Below are 16,112 nucleotides of genomic sequence, written 5' to 3'. Positions count from 1 at the left end.
CGTCTCCTAGCAACGTTGCGTGAAAATCGCACCGCATCCGCACTTGCTTGCGGATACTTGCGATTTTCACGCAACCCCATTCACTTCTATGGGGCCTGCGTTGCTTGAAAAACGCAGAATATAGAGCATGCTGCGATATTCACGCAACGCACAAGTGATGCGTGAAAATCACCGCTCATGTGAACAGCCCCATAGAAATGAATGGGTCGGTATTCAGTGCGGGTGCAATGCGTTCACCTCTCGCATTGCACCCGCGCGGAATACTCGCCCGTGTGAACGCAGCCTAAGGGTACAGGTGTCCGCCCTGGTGCCCTTTACAACACTGGTCTTTATGATGTTCCCTGGGTTTCTAGGTTTTTGAAAGCTGCAGATAGACTAAAGCCTAGAATTAAGAATTTGGTAGCCCTATGGAACCTGAATACAGTCCTTTTAGGCTTGTCAGATTCCCCATTTGAGCCTATAGATGCTCTGTGGTGGTGAGATGGTTTTCCTGGTAGCAATATCTTCCGCTAGGAGAGTTTGCAAGCTTCAGGCCCTATCCATCCAGGAGGATCCTAGAGGATAAGTTAATATTTAAACTGCACCCCAATTTCCTCCCTAAAGGCAGTATCCATTTTTCACAGGTCCCAAGACATTGTCATTCCCTAGTTCTGTGCCAATCCTAGGAATGAGCAGAGAGCAGAAGGGTAGTTCTTCATAATATAGATGCTACCAGAGATTGGAGGATAGACAAAAATTTATTTGTGCGTTTTTTTGGCCCTAATAGAGGTAGGAAAGCAGCTAAGAGCTCTATATCCCGGTGGATAAGGATTGCTATTACAGAAGTGTATACAGCCTCTGGTAAAGAGCCTCCTCCTTCTCTCAGAGCCCATTCAGTGAGAGCAGTGTCCATCTCCTTGTCTGAAAGGGCCTCTGCCTCCCAAGAGCAGATTTGCAGGGCGGCCACTTGGAAGAGGGTCCATACTTTTACCAAACATTATAGGCTTGATGTATTTGCCAATGAGGATATGGCCTTTGGACGCAAGGTCCTGGGTGCTGTAGTCCCTCCCTGAGTTGTTTCACTTTGTTAGTTCTCCTAGTGTGCTGTCATAAAGAAGACTGGGGAAATAAGTATTACACTCACCGGTAATCCGGTTTCCTGGAAGTCTCCATGACAGCACATATATTCTCGCCCTTTTTTGATAACTTATTTTGGTTCTACCCTTTATCCTGGTCTCCGTTAAAAAACACTGGCGATAAGGGGAAGGGGTGGGGGTTTAACCTCTCTGTGTGTTTTATTGTCCTATCAGAGGAAGTCAATCTCCAAGTGTGCTGTCATGGAGACTTCCAGGAAACCAGATTACCGGTGAGTGTAATACTCATATATGTGAATTACTGCAAAATTCGTACTCCTCCTCTGCTAAAAATACTCCTCAAAATTGTTAAGAGGAGTATTTTTACTCTTCTGGAAAAAATGTAGTGCGACCTCTGTACAGGAGGGAAAGGCAAGGGGAAGTACATACGAGGGCAAAGGCAAGAGGTACTATATACAGGGCACACAGACAAGAGGCACTATATACCGGGCACACAGACAAGAGGTACTATATACAGGGCACACAGACAAGAGGCACTATATACCGGGCACACAGACAAGAGGTACTATATACAGGGCACACAGACAAGAGGCACTATATACAGGGCACACAGACAAGAGGTACTATATACAGGGCACACAGACAAGAGGCACTATATACCAGGCACACAGACAAGAGGTACTATATACAGGGCACACAGACAAGAGGCACTATATACAGGGCACACAGACAAGGGGCACTATATATGGGGCACACAGACAAGAGGCACTATTTACAGGGCACACAGACAAGAGGCACTACATACGGGGCACACAGAAAAGAGGCACTATAGAAAGGGCACACAGACAAGAAGAACCATATACAGAGAGCAAAGGCAAGGGGCACTATATAAAGGGGGCACAGAGCAAAAGGTACTGTATACAGGGGGCACAAGCAAAAGGCACTATATACAGGGCACACAGGCAGGAGGCACTAAATACAGAGACGTCATCTGTAACGGACTAAATGTAAATGTTTATTCTGGCACTGTTATTCTGACAGGTGTAGTCTACAGGGTGATGATGGTTGGTAGCATTCTGTTTTATGTAACGGCAACTGACAGCAAATGTTTACATTTGTTCAATTTATACTGGAAGCTGTAGTTTCACACTGTACAAACATATACAAATGGTATCTGTATTGAGTTTTTTTTTTTTTTGAGCTGGTGTATATATATATATACACTGCTCAAAAAAATAAAGGGAACACTTAAACAACACAATGTAACTCCAAGTCAATCACACTTCTGTGAAATCAAACTGTCCACTTAGGAAGCAACACTGAGTGACAATCAATTTCACATGCTGTTGTGCAAATGGGATAGACAACAGGTGGAAATTATAGGCAATTAGCAAGACACCCCCAATAAAGGAGTGGTTCTGCAGGTGGGGACCACAGACCACTTCTCAGTTCCTATGCTTCCTGGCTGATGTTTTGGTCACTTTTGAATGCTGGCGGTGCTTTCACTCTAGTGGTAGCATGAGACGGAGTCTACAACCCACACAAGTGGCTCAGGTAGTGCAGCTTATCCAGGATGGCACATCAATGCGAGCTGTGGCAAGAAGGTTTGCTGTGTCTGTCAGCGTAGTGTCCAGAGCATGGAGGCGCTACCAGGAGACAGGCCAGTACATCAGGAGATGTGGAGGAGGCCGTAGGAGGGCAACAACCCAGCAGCAGGACCGCTACCTCCGCCTTTGTGCAAGGAGGAACAGGAGGAGCACTGCCAGAGCCCTGCAAAATGACCTCCAGCAGGCCACAAATGTGCATGTGTCTGTTCAAACGGTCAGAAACAGACTCCATGAGGGTGATATGAGGGCCCGACGTCCACAGGTGGGGGTTGTGCTTACAGCCCAACACCGTGCAGGACGTTTGGCATTTGCCAGAAAACACCAAGATTGGCAAATTCGCCACTGGTGCCCTGTGCTCTTCACAGATGAAAGCAGGTTCACACTGAGCACATTACGTGCAGTGCTACAGTGTAAATGATACCCATAACCGATCCGACATACAATGTACAAGAAAAATACCTTAATAACAATCATCATTAATTCAGGTGTGTATCATCTAAATAACCAGAGTGTGCAGGTGTACCTCAGTAGAATGATGAACAGGATCACAGGAGTGTGCGATGGAGTCGATGCACATGGGTCACGGCGTCTCAGACATACCAATGCGCATGTCACAGGACCTTCTTGGGGATTCCGATCACATGATCACCCATTCCGGCCGTGCATTGAGATGCGCATGTCACAGGACCTGCGAGCATGTGATCACAGCATGTGATGACTCCTCCGGTCACGTGCTCAAGTGTATCCTCCGGTCATGTGCTCAAGTGTGTCACATGATCGGAATAGACAACATAGGGATTCAAGTGCTCAGTATTTTCCAAACACATAAGAAAACATGATTATATGTATCAATTTCCAAATGTCATTATATGGGACATGTATGTAATACCTAAGGTGAATATTAAGTATCAAAAGTATATAAAAATATGACGTCTTCAAAAAGTAAAATTATGCATGCAGGCATAAAAGTTATTATATATAGGGGAGACTTCATTGGATTTTAAAAGTAGAATCAATCAGCATCGATACACTATCCGTAAAAAACGGATGGACCTTCCAGTCCCAAAACATTTTACTGACATGGACCATAAAGAGAGGGACCTTAAATGCATGCTGGTAGATCACGTTCCTACATTACGGAGGGGTGGTAATAGACATGCCCTTCTTAAAAAATGTGAGATGCGATGGATTGCTAAACTTAACACTCTAAAACCACAGGGATTAAACGTGGATTATAGGCCCTGGTTATTGTCCTAGGTGATTGCGCTCTTGATTCTGCTCGTCTGTTCTTATGTTGAGTTTTATGTGGTTGTGCCCCTTGTTTATACAACAAGGTGATCTCTTATTGTTTTTATTATCCTCAGGATTATGGTGAACATTGTGCGTACTCACAGTAGGGTTGAGCGTTGGAAGGTTTATCCACTGGAGTATTATGGGACCTATATATATACACCTTTTGTCTACTTCTTGTTTAGGTGTAAATTGCTATATACATTTTGTCTACTTCTTTTTTTAGGACTAAAGATTTTCTTATATAAATATTGGTGGGATCATGTTTTGTGCATAGTAGGATATATGATCATGTTTTTTGCACAGCATGATATATGATCGTTTTCCGTGCAGATGCGCAGATTATTGATTTCATTGATATTTTCAGTTTTTTTATTTGCATGCAGGCATATGGTCATACACAGGTGATGATGAGACACTTGGGATGTTTGGTTGCTATACCCATGTGTTTGGATTTACATATGAGATATAAACCTCCTGGCACTCTGGAGGATTGCTGCTTGGAGTCGGGTTCCCACCCCGTATAGTAAATAAAATAGAAAACTCCAGCAATGTGTGTTGGTATCAAAGAATATATCGTTTATTATGAAAAAGCGGCGTCGTGATGTGACGTTTCGGCCACTTAGGCCTTTATCAAACTATGTGAAAAATACAAAGGGAGGGTGATAATTACAATCATGTCAGATATCCAACATATGGTGTACAAATAAATCCATAATACATACAGGAATATAAGGAACACAAAATGTCCCACAGGTCGATTCAACATATTGCAATCAATAACATATTATCTTGAAAAATATGACAAGAGAGGAAAAGAAAGCAGCACGTTAGGAAACCCAAAACTGCCCTTAACCGTATACCATTTGTCCACACTTACCACCCCACCACCAGAAAAATATTGAACAGCATTAGAAATCATTGGTCCATTTTACAAAAAGCCTTTCCCCAGGTACAAGAATTTAAAAACCCTATCTTAGCATGCAACCGTAGACCTAAAAACCTAAGAGACTTTCTAGTCAAAGCAGATATCGGCCCACTGCACAATATCCCTAAACAGAGATTTCTAACAACACAAAAGACAGGAACCTTTCCGTGCATCCACTGCCAACAATGCAGCAATGTCCTCAAGGGCACTCATTTCTACCATCCCCAATCCGGAAAAAGTTTTCCCATAAAAGGTTTTTTTACATGCGAGTCATCATTTGTGGTCTACTTGTTAAAATGCCCATGTGGCAAGGTTTATATAGGAGAAACAACCCAAAAAATTTGTGATCGCATATGCCAGCACAAATCCTCAATTAGACGCAAAAATCTACTTTTCCCTGTACCTGCCCATTTTGAAACAGCCGGCCACAATTTAGCGCAACTCAAATTTCAGGTTATCGAACAGATCCTACCACACAGAAGGGGATACGATCGGATCACACAACTAAAAAAACGTGAAGCCTTCTGGATCCACAAGATGGACTGCTTGGAACCAAAGGGGCTCAATAGGGATTATGACATACAGTGCTTTACATGATTTTGTTATATATAAGTGATGAAGGCATAATGGATAAAACTTACACTGTCGCCATATGTACATATACTACCATGCTTTGGTAATAATATATCTCTCTATTTTTTCCAGGTGGTATAATGATTTTGGGGCGGTTTTGATTAAGGTTTGGTATCCTTTCACGAATATAGACAACCTCCTACAGCTATTGTGTCCGATATTTCAATACACTACCTGCCACATAGTGATTCTACACATCCAAGCATATTTACTATATAAACTCTTGGGTCATCATTTACACACATTCCCGATGTAGACTTCACACTGTGCATCAATCGCTTCACCACCATTCACATCAATACTATCTCCAGCAGTTCCGTTCTGGACCGCAAGCGGTGGCACGCACTGCTTCCGGTTTCCAATGGAACGCATCATGGAACGCACCATACTTCCGGTTGCGCACCTCATCACATCCGCCCCAGTCTAGAGACGCGTGACACGCAACTATTGGAACGCATCATCAGCCTCTGACCTTCCGCATAGCTACGTACACGCCCCCCCACGCTACATATAGGCGGGCAGTTTAAGACACCACAGCGCTTTCTCATCTAGTGTGTGGATACACACTGTCAGCATCTCACAGCGCTTTTACAACTGGCGTATATCTCCCGACAGCGGCAGTAGGTAAGCTCCATCTCCCAATACAGCTATAACACTTTATGCTTATTACATTGCGATCCATTGAAGTAGTGTGAATACATACCATGGCCCATAGCTCCACTTACACCGACATCACAGATCACCTTGCTCTTCATGTATCCTGCCAACTACTTCTTCAAACCATCTTTGATGCGACACAATATTCAGATAGTATTTGGATCTCTCTATACAATAGTTGTCCTTAACTGCTCTACATCAGGGTCGTCCTCCCAGTTTTCCTTCACTTACGGCTTATGTAGACTCTCATCACTGGAAATGCTGACTTGAAATTTTCCTTTTTTCCTTGTTTTTCCCTTTTTTCCTTTCCCCCTAACGTGCTGCTTTCTTTTCCTCTCTTGTCATATTTTTCAAGATAATATGTTATTGATTGCAATATGTTGAATCGACCTGTGGGACATTTTGTGTTCCTTATATTCCTGTATGTATTATGGATTTATTTGTACACCATATGTTGGATATCTGACATGATTGTAATTATCACCCTCCCTTTGTATTTTTCACATAGTTTGATAAAGGCCTAAGTGGCCGAAACGTCACATCACGACGCCGCTTTTTCATAATAAACGATATATTCTTTGATACCAACGCACATTGCTGGAGTTTTCTATTTTATTTACTATACGGGGTGGGAACCCGACTCCAAGCAGCAATCCTCCAGAGTGCCAGGAGGTTTATATCTCTATTGTATTTTCCCTAACTGGACTGAGCACCTGTGACCAACATCATGGCAAGTGAAACTCTCTCTTTTGAACAGGATGAGATTACACATATGCTATCACAAGTCAACATTTCCAGTGATTTTCTACAAACCTCACCATCAGAGCTAAAGTCAAGGGACCTGGAAAGGGAGTCCCGAAGATTGCTTAACTACGAGCTCCACTGCGTTACACTAGCAGAATACCTCAAAGTCCAAAGAATCCCTCGTGGTCTAAGAATCCGCACCAGACCGACATTCTTTAAGGATAATTCGGAATTTTGTAACAAATTTGAACGCATTTTGAACAAATGCTCTTTTGACCTTATAGCTTTAACGCTATCATACCTTCAAGATGCCATTGCTAAGACAAAAGGAGAGATCAGGACCATCGAGGATCAACTCACTGCAGTGCTACCTGCAGATGAATTTCAGCAATTACGGACCAAGATTGAATCGACACTACAAAACCACAAGAAAGAAATCGAATCTACAAAACGCAACAAATTTCTACGCGATACAGAGGACTACAGACTCAACAGGGTCTACAAATGGCCAGATCCTACCACCTCCAGGAACAATCGATACAGATACCGTTCACAGTCAAGGGACTCATCACATTCAGGCTCCGAAGGCGATCCCTACACCCAACCTGATACCTACGCCCAACATTCCTTCAGAGGTCGAGGCAGAAGCAAGGGACGATCCGCAACAACGTCACGTGGACCAGCCAACATGACAACCAGATCCCAGGTACCGTCTCTAGTTATTAATATTTCATCACATACACTAGGACCCGCAGAGATATCCCTTCTTGAGATGGGACTGTCATTCTGTCCGTCTAACCAAGTGGACACCTTCCAATTGGATTTAGACCTGAACAGACTTTACAGGAACATTCGCCTGAAAGCACATTTTTCCGAAAGACAGGAACCCAACAAGACTATCTCTTGTAATCCTAGCCCACAAGTTTCCATAGGGGACTTGGGACTAAGAAACAAGAGTCACTATATGCCACCCAAGAACAAACCGGCCATAGAGACATTCATTTCCCTGGTTCAAAAAGACATGACCCAATTCGGGAAAGACCTCCATATGGGTAAATACAAATATCAAAATAATCTCAATAATGTCCAAACACAAGCACTTTTCTCCCTACTTAAAAGAAAAGACCTTATCATTAAACCTGCTGACAAAGGGGGAGCACTTGTTTTAATGGACAAAGCCCAGTATAAGACTGAAATTTACCGCCAACTACATGATGTCACCATCTATCGTAAACTTACGGCCGACCCCACCCCACAAATCAGAGATAAAATACACAAGGTCGTACAACATTACCATATGCTCAACATCATTGATAACGCCACGGTAACTTTCTTGTCAAACAATAATCCAGTGATTCCGGTTCTGTACACATTACCGAAAATCCACAAAGACCTTAACAATCCCCCAGGGCGACCAATCGTGGCCTCAACCAATTCCATCCTGTCACCACTATCCATCCTATTGGAAAAATCATTGACCCCATTGATCAAACAGACGAAATCATTCGTACTCGACACATCAGATTTTCTTCACATAATTCATAACCTTCCATCACTACCACAGGATACACTACTGGTTACTTGGGACGTCGCCAGCCTATATACCTCGATCCAACACCCTAAGGGACTACAGGCGGTCTCCAAATGTCTCACAGCCCATCTATACAACTCAGACACTATATCCTTCTATATGGACATTCTTGAACTAGTCCTCACAAACAACTTTTTTCTTTTCGAAGATTCTTTCTATTTACAATGCCAGGGGACCGCGATGGGGTCTAATGTGGCCCCTCCATATGCAAATTGTTATATGGCCGACTTTGAGGAATCCTTCATTTATCCTGATAGTCATTTTTCTGAACACGTCCTCACCTGGAAACGCTATATTGACGATATTTTCTGCATATGGAGGGGCTCCATTGAATCCTTGACCGACTTCCATAACTATCTCAACAGCATATACCATGAATTACAATTCACCATTCACTCCGATACCACTTCAATCAGTTTCCTAGACACGACCGTTACCAAAACCTCATTCGGTACCCTTAGCACTGATCTATATCGCAAACCTACCGATCGCAACAATCTGTTACACTACACAAGTTTTCATTCACTTAATACAAAAAAATCACTTCCAACCTCTCAATACACACGGATCAAACGCATTGTCACATCCAGTGACCAAGTACAAACCCGTCTCACTGAAATGGCAGACAGATTCAAAGAAAGAGGGTATCCAGAGCACCTCCTCAGAGATACGACCATTACCGCCCCCAGGAAACCCAAAACTGCCCTTAACCGTATACCATTTGTCCACACTTACCACCCCACCACCAGAAAAATATTGAACAGCATTAGAAATCATTGGTCCATTTTACAAAAAGCCTTTCCCCAGGTACAAGAATTTAAAAACCCTATCTTAGCATGCAACCGTAGACCTAAAAACCTAAGAGACTTTCTAGTCAAAGCAGATATCGGCCCACTGCACAATATCCCTAAACAGAGATTTCTAACAACACAAAAGACAGGAACCTTTCCGTGCATCCACTGCCAACAATGCAGCAATGTCCTCAAGGGCACTCATTTCTACCATCCCCAATCCGGAAAAAGTTTTCCCATAAAAGGTTTTTTTACATGCGAGTCATCATTTGTGGTCTACTTGTTAAAATGCCCATGTGGCAAGGTTTATATAGGAGAAACAACCCAAAAAATTTGTGATCGCATATGCCAGCACAAATCCTCAATTAGACGCAAAAATCTACTTTTCCCTGTACCTGCCCATTTTGAAACAGCCGGCCACAATTTAGCGCAACTCAAATTTCAGGTTATCGAACAGATCCTACCACACAGAAGGGGATACGATCGGATCACACAACTAAAAAAACGTGAAGCCTTCTGGATCCACAAGATGGACTGCTTGGAACCAAAGGGGCTCAATAGGGATTATGACATACAGTGCTTTACATGATTTTGTTATACATAAGTGATGAAGGCATAATGGATAAAACTTACACTGTCGCCATATGTACATATACTACCATGCTTTGGTAATAATATATCTCTCTATTTTTTCCAGGTGGTATAATGATTTTGGGGCGGTTTTGATTAAGGTTTGGTATCCTTTCACGAATATAGACAACCTCCTACAGCTATTGTGTCCGATATTTCAATACACTACCTGCCACATAGTGATTCTACACATCCAAGCATATTTACTATATAAACTCTTGGGTCATCATTTACACACATTCCCGATGTAGACTTCACACTGTGCATCAATCGCTTCACCACCATTCACATCAATACTATCTCCAGCAGTTCCGTTCTGGACCGCAAGCGGTGGCACGCACTGCTTCCGGTTTCCAATGGAACGCATCATGGAACGCACCATACTTCCGGTTGCGCACCTCATCACATCCGCCCCAGTCTAGAGACGCGTGACACGCAACTATTGGAACGCATCATCAGCCTCTGACCTTCCGCATAGCTACGTACACGCCCCCCCACGCTACATATAGGCGGGCAGTTTAAGACACCACAGCGCTTTCTCATCTAGTGTGTGGATACACACTGTCAGCATCTCACAGCGCTTTTACAACTGGCGTATATCTCCCGACAGCGGCAGTAGGTAAGCTCCATCTCCCAATACAGCTATAACACTTTATGCTTATTACATTGCGATCCATTGAAGTAGTGTGAATACATACCATGGCCCATAGCTCCACTTACACCGACATCACAGATCACCTTGCTCTTCATGTATCCTGCCAACTACTTCTTCAAACCATCTTTGATGCGACACAATATTCAGATAGTATTTGGATCTCTCTATACAATAGTTGTCCTTAACTGCTCTACATCAGGGTCGTCCTCCCAGTTTTCCTTCACTTACGGCTTATGTAGACTCTCATCACTGGAAATGCTGACTTGAAATTTTCCTTTTTTCCTTGTTTTTCCCTTTTTTCCTTTCCCCCTAACGTGCTGCTTTCTTTTCCTCTCTTGTCATATTTTTCAAGATAATATGTTATTGATTGCAATATGTTGAATCGACCTGTGGGACATTTTGTGTTCCTTATATTCCTGTATGTATTATGGATTTATTTGTACACCATATGTTGGATATCTGACATGATTGTAATTATCACCCTCCCTTTGTATTTTTCACATAGTTTGATAAAGGCCTAAGTGGCCGAAACGTCACATCACGACGCCGCTTTTTCATAATAAACGATATATTCTTTGATACCAACGCACATTGCTGGAGTTTTCTATTTTATGGATTTACATATGGATAGGCCTTTTGAGCCATCGCTCTCGGGGAGAGAGGTGACATCTTGTATGGATGCACACAGGGGTGCCCCCGGAATCTAGAGGATGATCCCGGGTCTGCCATGTTGGATTTCCAGGAATGGTATCCAAAGGACAGGGGGGATAATTCAGGTTGGGACTTTGTGATAACCACATAAGTCACATGTACTGAACTCCTCGTTTAGACTAGGGGGCCATTTAATAATCAATATACAAAGTCTAATACAGCAAAAGGGAAGCGGCGGTACTTCCGCTTATTACATATTGCTTCTCTGTATATAACAAAGGTACTTCCAGTTGTATATAGTCACTTGTATCTCCCTGATTGATCGGTGACCCACTATGTCACTGCCTGAGAAAAATCCCATTGAGAGGATTGAAACGTCGCATGCTTGGTGATTAAAGCTTCTTTTACTTCTTCACTATTTGGATGTGCTGCGGATTTCATTTATTATATATATATATATATATATATATATATATATACGGTGCTTAGTTCTGGTGTTGTGTTTATGTTAGAAGTTTGTTCTGGTGCTGTATTTACATAGCACCAGACTAGATGGGCCAAATGGTTCTTATCTGCCGACACATTCTATGTCCTGGAGCTGTATTTGTTATGAGCTTGGTTTTGGTGTTGTATTTATGTACTATGCTTGGTTTTGGTTCTGTATGTAAGTACTGTGCTTGGTTATATTGCTTGTATATACAGTCGTGGCCAAAAGTTTTGAGAATGACACAAATATTAGTTTTCACAAAGTTTGCTGCTAAACTGCTTTTAGATCTTTGTTTCAGTTGTTTCTGTGATGTAGTGAAATATAATTACACGCACTTCATACGTTTCAAAGGCTTTTATCGACAATTACATGACATTTATGCAAAGAGTCAGTATTTGCAGTGTTGGCCCTTCTTTTTCAGGACCTCTGCAATTCGACTGGGCATGCTCTCAATCAACTTTTGGGCCAATTCCTGACTGATAGCAACCCATTCTTTCATAATCACTTCTTGGAGTTTGTCAGAATTAGTGGGTTTTTGTTTGTCCACCCGCCTCTTGAGGATTGACCACAAGTTCTCAATGGGATTAAGATCTGGGGAGTTTCCAGGCCATGGACCCAAAATGTCAACGTTTTGGTCCCCGAGCCACTTAGTTATCACTTTTGCCTTATGGCAAGGTGCTCCATCGTGCTGGAAAATGCATTGTTCTTCACCAAACTGTTGTTGGAAGAAGTTGGAAGAAGTTGTTGGAAGAAGTTGCTGTTGGAGGGTGTTTTGGTACTATTCTTTATTCATGGCTGTGTTTTTGGGCAAAATTGTGAGTGAGCCTACTCCCTTGGATGAGAAGCAACCCCACACATGAATGGTCTCAGGATGCTTTACTGTTCGCATGACACAGGACTGATGGTAGCGCTCACCTTTTCTTCTCCGGACAAGCCTTTTTCCAGATGCCCCAAACAATCGGAAAGAGGCTTCATTGGAGAATATGACTTTGCCCCAGTCCTCAGCAGTCCATTCACCATACTTTCTGCAGAAGATCAATCTGTCCCTGATGTTTTTTTTTGGAGAGAAGTGGCTTTTTTGCTGCCCTTCTTGACACCAGGCCATCTTCCAAAAGTCTTCGCCTCACTGTGCGTGCAGATGCGCTCACACCTGCCTGCTGCCATTCCTGAGCAAGCTCTGCACTGGTGGCACTCCGATCCCGCAGCTGAATCCTCTTTAGGAGACGATCCTGGCGCTTGCTGGACTTTCTTGGACGCCCTGAAGCCTTCTTAACAAGAATTGAACCTCTTTCCTTGATGTTCTTGATGATCCTATAAATTGTTGATTGAGGTGCAATCTTAGTAGCCACAATATCCTTGCCTGTGAAGCCATTTTTATGCAACGCAATGATGGCTGCACGCGTTTCTTTGCAGGTCACCATGGTTAACAATGGAAGAACAATGATTTCAAGCATCACCCTCCTTTTAACATGTCAAGTCTGCCATTTTAACCCAGCCTGACATAATGATCTCCAGCCTTGTGCTCGTCAACATTCTCACCTGAGTTAACAAGACGATTACTGAAATGATCTCAGCAGGTCCTTTAATGACAGCAATGAAATGCAGTGGAAAGTTTTTTTTGGGATTAAGTAAATTTTCATGGCAAAGAAGGACTATGCAATTCATCTGATCACTCTTCATAACATTCTGGAGTATATGCAAATTGCTATTATAAAAACTTAAGCAGCAACTTTTCCCATTTCCAATATTTATGTAATTCTCAAAACTTTTGGCCACGACTGTATGTACTGAACTTAGTTCTGGTGCCATATTTAAGTACTGTGCTTGGTTCTTCAGTGCTCCAGACGAGAAAAAAAATATCAAGGAGTCATTGGCTCCTAAGCTGAAAAATTTAGGAGCCAAATGAAAATTTTAGTCGCCAAATTTAAGATGCATATAATTCCAGTATAATAAAAAAAAAGACGTGTCTTACCTTGTGTAGTAGCCCATTTGTCTCTCCTTTTGATTAGTTCTTCTAGCCCCATCAATCTTGAGGCTCACCGTACTTCATTACACCCCCTCCTACTCTCACCCACATGGCTATTGTAGTGTTCAAATAAAAAATAAAACTGGGATACTTAGGAGCATGAGGTTTCCTCGGCTACAGCCCACACAGTTAAAGGGGTTGTGCACTCATTTCCATGACCTCTCAGACATGCAGATTCACGTTGCTGATCATGCTTCCCTGATCCCTAAGTGCTGGGCCTTGGCTTATTAGCTTCCAGGCCTCCGCTGCTTGTCTTGGGTTTCTCCATGAAAACTTTTACCTTGATACTGCTGGAGCCAATCACTGGCCACAGTGGAGATCTGCTCCCCTTGCATCACATGACCATTTAACATAATACAAGGGAACCAGTGATCAGTTATTGGCTGTAATGGTGTCAAATAGGAAGTTTTCATGAAGGGACTCAAGACAAACAACGGAGGCTGGGGAGCCAACGAGCCGGGACCCAGCACTGGGGATCAGGTAAGTATGAGTGTATACAAACCCTTTAAGGGGTTAATTTTTTAAAGGGGTTTCAAACCAGTATTCTTCTGTATGTGACACAGAATGGGTTATAATAAACTATCCCCACTGCAATTCTTAAAAGGCCAATCACTTTAAAAGGACCTTTCATCAGTTTTGACATAGGCTAATTATGGTATTACCTTTTGGGGCGGCCCCAGATGATGCCATGGGTTTTTGTTTTTTTTCAAAAGACCCCCCTATGACTCGTCTGCTGTGGGCCCCCCGATGATTTGGCGCGCTGTATTATAATAAGCAGTATACTCACAATGGGGAGGAGATGCAGTCTTCTGCTGTGGGCGTCTCCTTCTCCCTGGCTGTGAGCGCGATCCAATTAGAGCGGACCGCTCACAGCCAGGGAGAAGGAATCTTGTGAGAACTTGAGCTCCTTCTGATGCATACTGAACGGAATGCTCTCCATTCAGAATGCATTAAGGTACTTTCACACTAGCGTTATTCTTTTCCGGCATAGAGTTCCGTCACAGGGGCTCAATACCAGAAAAGAACTGATCAGTTTTATCCCTATGCATTCTGAATAGATAGTAATCCGTTCAGGATGCATCAGGATGTCTTCAGTTCAGTCTTTTTGACTTGATATCCGTCCCAAATTCCGGAACACTTCCCATTAGAAAGCATTAATGCCGGATCCAGCCCCGAGTGTTCCGGCAAAACGCATCCGTTTTTGCGGTCTGCCCATGCTCAGACCGCAAAAAATTTGAAAATAAATAAATGCCGGATCCGTTTTTCTGGATGACACCGGAGAGACGGACCCGGCATTTCAATGCATTTGTCAGACGGATCAGGATCCTGATCCGTCTGACAAATGACATCAGTTTGCATACGTTTTGACAGATCCGGCAGGCAGTTCTGGCGACAGAACTGCCTGCCGGAATCCTCTGCCGCAAGTATGAAAGTACCCTTAGGATAAGGGCTCATTCCGATGGCCGTATGCTGTCCGCAAAAATGCGGATCCATTTTTTTACAGATTAGATGCTGTCCCATTCACTTCTATGGGGCCCTTTTCTTCCATTGCACGGCTCAGCAAAAAAATTAAACATGTTCTATACTTGTCGGTGAAAATCAGGACATGGCCCCATTGAAGTCTATGGATCAGCAAAAAAACTGAATGCAATCCGTTTTTTTGCGGACATGCCGTATGAATGAGCCCTAAAACTGATCTGTTTTTTTCCGGTATTGAGCCCCTGTGACGGAAATCAATACCGGAAAAGAAAAACGCTAGTGTGAAAGTATCCTTAAAGAGGCAGAGCAGTGGAGGGTCTAGGCGCAAATGCATTTTGTCGCCATCTGGAGCACTGTTCTTGTGTTTGTATATATATACTGGACTTGGTTCTGGTGCTGTGTTGAAGTTATTAGATTGGTTTTGGTGCTGTATTTATGTATGGGACTTGGTTCTACTGCTGTATTTATGTAAGGAGCTTGGTATGGTGCCACATCTATGTGTGTAATCCACACGCCTTAAAAGGCCACTCCCATTTTGCCCCCACCTGCTGTGGGATAAAAACCTTCTTAAGGGGTTTCCCAGGTTGATATCTCTACTTGGGTTTTGGCTGCTGTTTTGGAGTGCTGTGCGGGAGACCCAGGAGCTGCCAGCAGGTAGAGAGGGGGTCTCACTGCAAGGGACTAAATGAAAGAGTCCAAAGCAGCGGTGAGTAAGACTGCAGATGTGTGAGTAACACACCGCCATCCTGCCCCTGGTGGAACTAAGTGTGTGCCCTCTTCTGAGACGCTACATAAGGCTACATATACCGGGGTCACTCTCACTATATGTTATTATTATAGACCTATATATAATACACAGTACTACTGATC

General features: G+C 43.1%; 1 long non-coding RNA gene across 1 annotated transcript; it reads left to right on the top strand.

The window, feature by feature from the left end:
* Positions 1 to 1,404: 1,404 nt before the first annotated feature.
* Positions 1,405 to 15,573, top strand: LOC120991334. Its single transcript, XR_005776630.1, has 4 exons — positions 1,405 to 2,211; positions 2,758 to 2,763; positions 14,133 to 14,138; positions 15,548 to 15,573. It is a non-coding gene; the product is annotated as an uncharacterized LOC120991334 (long non-coding RNA).
* Positions 15,574 to 16,112: the final 539 nt, after the last annotated feature.

Source organism: Bufo bufo, chromosome 2, assembly GCF_905171765.1.
Source record: "Bufo bufo chromosome 2, aBufBuf1.1, whole genome shotgun sequence".
Lineage (NCBI taxonomy): Eukaryota > Metazoa > Chordata > Amphibia > Anura > Bufonidae > Bufo > Bufo bufo.
The sequence above is the reverse complement of the archived record's forward strand: the minus strand, read 5'-3'. Positions and strand labels throughout refer to the sequence as shown.